Source organism: Hibiscus syriacus, unplaced genomic scaffold, assembly GCF_006381635.1.
Source record: "Hibiscus syriacus cultivar Baekdansim isolate YM2019G1 unplaced genomic scaffold, ASM638163v2 tig00110321_pilon, whole genome shotgun sequence".
NCBI lineage: Eukaryota > Viridiplantae > Streptophyta > Magnoliopsida > Malvales > Malvaceae > Hibiscus > Hibiscus syriacus.
The window spans coordinates 1029241-1034558 of NW_024062680.1; positions in this window are offsets into that span (position 1 = coordinate 1029241).

The following is a 5318-nucleotide window of genomic DNA, read 5'->3' on the forward strand; positions in this document are numbered from 1 at the left end:
TTAAAAATCTAATGACAGTTAATTCTTAGTGACCAAATATTAATTAAATAAAAATAAAAGTGACCAAATATTATATTTTTTAAATCCAGTGAGAAAAAATGTAAAAAACTTAATCGAAAGTTATCAATCTTATAGTTTACCCAATAGTTTGTAGTGATTGCAATATATTATTTGATAATAATATTTCTTAATCATTGACAACTCACACACCCTTCATACATAACTATTTGAACCCATGACCTTAAGGGGGTGTTTGGATGGGGAATGTGGAATTTTCATGGAAATGGAATCCACATTCCCCCGTTTGGTTAATCCAGAATCTCATTCCCGGTAATGTAAGATTATCAATAGTGGATTTTTTGGGGTATATTATCGGGAATGTCATTATCTCCCTTTCTTTAGGTATTGTTGGATTATCAGCATTTTGGACTAAAATGCCCTTAATTTTTTTTTCTTTCAAAAATATATTTCTTCTGTCATTGAATAATAAAAATTCTACGAAGGTTAAATTACAAATTTATCCTTAAACTATTTTAGATTTACAAAAAAAGACTAATTAAAATTTTATATGAAGTTCAGGGGTTAAAATAAAATTTTACCCTTTCATTAAACCATTTATATTTTCAATTTTATAAAAAAAATTATATAAATTTTGAATTTAAATTTTTTAAAGAAAATATATAAATATTTTTCAACTTGTTAAAAAAACAAATATACAATAAGGACAATTTGGTCAAATATACATTCCAATAATCTTTTATTTCTTTAACCAAACACGGTAATCTTACATTCATGCTAAGCCAACCAAACACAAAATACAACATTCACAGTAATCATATTCCCTAGTAATCTTACATTCCGTGAACCAAACGCACCTTAAGGGAGAACAATATTTTCTTTAACTATTGAAGACAGACAATAAATTCATTTATTTTTTATTATTATATTGATTGATCCATTATAATATTAGAGATAGTCTGAGGCAATCTTTATAATAGATGAATTGCATTGATATTTTAAGAGTTAAGGGACTAAATTGATGAAATTCCTAAAATAGAGGGGTCTATATGTATTCTCACCCTTAAATAACTAGTGTGGTTCTTTTTGACAAGAGTCCTTGATTTTTTTTCCATATTAATCCCTGAAATTTGAATTATGTAACATAAGTTACGATTTTATTTTAATATTGTAGTAATGCCAAAAGAGGTGATGTACCATCTTGAGATTATGTTACATCTTCTAAAAATTTTAAAAATAAATAAAAAATCATTAATAGTTTATATTTAAGATATTTATAAAAATGATCAAATATTGGTTTTTTTATTAGTCTTCGTTAGTCTATTTTCTTCTTCATATTTATAGTTGGCAGTGGCGTCAGTCTTGATGTTGATAGTCGACCGTCAATATTCATTATTTTTCCTTTACTTTATTATAGTGTATCTTTATTTTTTTTCTTTCTTATTTTTTTATTTATATTAATTCTGTCATTATGACACATCTTTTTCCGTTTTTATGATACATTTTTCTTTGCCTTGATGACATATTTTCATTCGTTTGACCGTTATTTTTCGTTATCATTTTCTTTAGGGTTGGGTTTAACATCATCACGACTGATTAAGATGATACTTATTTGTTATCATGTTGATCTTCTCTGTTTTGGACTATCAAATTAGATTAGTTACACGATTTGTGTTTATGAATAGTATTTCACGTTGTTTGATTATGATTTGCAGTTTATCGGTGGCTTTCAATAGTTTATCTTTTTTGGTTTGTTTACTGATGCGGCTAGACTTGTTCATATCTACCTTTTGTTCGAGTTTATTTGGTTATGTTTTTAACTTTTTATTTGTATGATATTTATATGATCTTAAGTGACTAGCTTTCTTGTGTGTATGAAAATATTTTTATTATACGTTTAGCTTATGAACGTGGTTGCAAACCTTCGTTGTAATTTGAATATTTTTTATTTTTAATAAAATTAACGGTTTGTATAAAAATGTTTATAAAAATTATTGAAATGAAAATCGATAAAAAAATATTAATGTTGACAAAATAAACAAATACTAATACTAATCTGTCCTTACTAATCTGTCATAATGAAAATAGTAAGGAATCTTTTTTAATTATATATTTTTTAGTATTCATGATCAATCTTTTCTTTTTCATTACAATTTTTTATGTTAATTGCAATGATTTATGGATAGTGATTGAAAATGAAATGTGTAATAATTCTTAGGTTAGACCAAGACGATTTCAGTTTACGACCAAATCTTTCAGTTTGTCTTTTAGTTTGTGTAAAATAAGCATTCACTCCTTATTTGTTAACCTCTCTTGATTTGGAACTTCAATTTTAATTTTACTCCAAAAGGAAAATTCATGCCAAAGTTTATATTTAAGCTCATTTTTCTTCAAATCTTCTATCCAAGTCGTAAAAGTCCAATTTTTAAGATTAAGCGTTCAATTAATAAAATCAGGAGGAAATATCACAATATAAAGACAAATTACACTACGGTAATTTCAAACATATACATATCGTGTTCTTCAATTAATGAAAATTTTAAATGGATACAGACCCTTTTTTATTTGAATTTTTATATAAATATAAAAACATATAAAATATATGAATATAAATTTGATATAATTTTATATGCGATATTTTTTTTTTTTTTTAAAGTCTAAGGTGGTTATAAGATAATATGTTTACAACTTCACTAATTAATTGACAATGCGCATACATTCTATATGTCGTTGCTCAAATCCAAAACCTTCAAAGAAAAAGCATTTACTTTTATTACTGAGACCACTCGATGAGATGTTGTAATATAATTTTTACAATGCACTAATAATATTATTGATATAACAATTTGAATGTATTTATTAATAAAAATATCTGTACATCTCTTTTGAATTTGAAAAAAACATACTTTTAAGGATTTTGAATCCTAACATCGATACTTTTCATCAATTTTATATCATTTTGATTGCTACGATAACAAATACAATTTCATTTTCTGATACATTGTGTTCTCATCATAATTTTTGAAAAAAAATCAATAAGTTTAATTTGTAATGTTTATAAAAGTATAAATTTCATGTTAAATATTTTAGAATTAATTTCATAACTTCTGAAGAGTTTATTTATCATTATGTGAATAAAAATTATGTAAAATTAACAAACAAAATATTGAGTGAAATTAATATCTTGTCTGAATTTCCCCAAACATTGGTCTAAAATACGATCAATTGTCCTTAATTCCTCCAAAATTTGGTCTAAAGTTTCGCCAAACTTTGGTGGTGGTTGGTTGAAAAACATGACAAATTGCCGGTGTGGAAGCAGCTTTTGAAACAGTAATGGATAGAGACACTCGTATCCCTCAAATTTCTAGAGTCGGCAAATTTGATGTTACACTAAACTGGTCCTTTAACCCTCTAAGGTGTCAAATCCATGGTTTGGTTGTTGCAGATATTTTGGACGATTGAGTCCCGCAATTTTTCAAACTTTTCAACTCCATTCTCTTAAAATTACTAATAATTTCAAACCATAAGATTTCCCCCATTATCCTTGGTGTTAATTTCATTAGTTGTAATGATTTTGGTGATAGTGATTGATGATTAGGTGAAATAGAAAGGCGAAAACGAATAGTGATTGATGATTGGGTGAAAGAGAAAGGTGAAAACGGAATGTGTACTAATTTCGAAACGGCATATTGCTAATGAGATATTGGATGTATGGGTAGAATTTAAGTATTGGTATCTAAATGATCATGTTTGAATTTTATTTATGTAATACTATGTTTTCATTCTTGTTGATATATCGATTTTATCTTTTTACCTTAATAGGTCTCGAGGACGAGGAGTGTCTCGAAAGAGAGAAAAAGGCGTTAAGCGCACCTCATAACTTATCTCTATGCATCGAATTATCGAACAATTAGCCGATTAAGGATTTATTGTTGCTTATCTTATTGATCTATCAATGCGTTAGATAATCATATTTATTTTTTCATATGAATAATGCTTGGAAGTTGCAATCACCTCGTATATGTTACATTTTAGTTGTTATAAAGTCAATTATCAATACATTTTATTAATATACTAGTGTTGGTAATACTTATATTTCTTTACAGATAATAGTTTTTGTTTGTATTTTTTGAGTTTTGATTGAACTTTTTAATATTTGTTGTATGATTATATTTTTATTAATAATGTAACAATATTAAGTAAAATATCAATTAATGTGATTAATCTAATTTAAATTTTAAAAACTTTTATTTATAAAAAATATATACTTTTATATATTTTCTATTTGTTTAATTGATAAAACCAAATGTAATTATTATTTTTAAAAATATACGAAGGCTTCGAAGGCTTGACCCTATGTAGTAGGGTATGTTTAGATTGAATGGGCTTTGGTTCCAATATACAAAAATGGGCAACTATTTGAGGATGAGGGCAACTTCAAAATGATGTTTTTTTCTCTCGGACCTCACTAGATAGCCAAGTACTTTTACCTTTGGGTCCAACGAAAGGACCATTGATATGCAGGTTATTGGGTTTGGAAGTTTGAGTAATAAAATATAGGGATATGGATTGGGTTTTGGGCTTATATATTTTAAATAGTTTGATTAATTTATTCAATTAATTTTAAATTAAATTAATCAATAATAAGATTTTTTAATTAATCACTGGTATCCGATCTATTGACCGACTAATCCAGATCAAGTACAACAGAGACAAGGACGACCCTTTCAACCTAGCTTGCTCCATTCGCAAACGTCAGGGTTAGATAAATATATCTTTATTACATGTAACATAATTTTATGTTGTCATATTATAAGAATTAACTCTAATAAAAATTATAAATAAATTTTTATAGAGTAAATGGCTAAAAGTTCTCAATTAACATCATGTTTTTTCACAAGTTGTGAGTTCAATACTTATTAGGAGCAAAATCCTCATTCTCCTTCCCTTAGAAATTATTAAAAGAAAAAAAACAAGTATATATATTTAAACCATGTTTTTAATACTACTAAAAAAACTTTCATTTTGTCATTTGTTTACCATTCATATTTTTATTCAAGTTTTTGGTTGAATTTTGTTTATCTCTTCTTTATATTATCATTGTATGATCTCAAGTAGTTAGTTTTTTGTGCCAATGAGTAAAAGAAAATTTCTAATTATTTGTGTAAATTACGATTATTATTAAAACATTAATTGTAATTTTGAGTATTTTATTTTTAATACAATTATTTCATTCTCTTAAAAAATAAAAATTTATTGATTCTCATAATTAGTTTATCGGTGAACTTTTATTAGTTTGA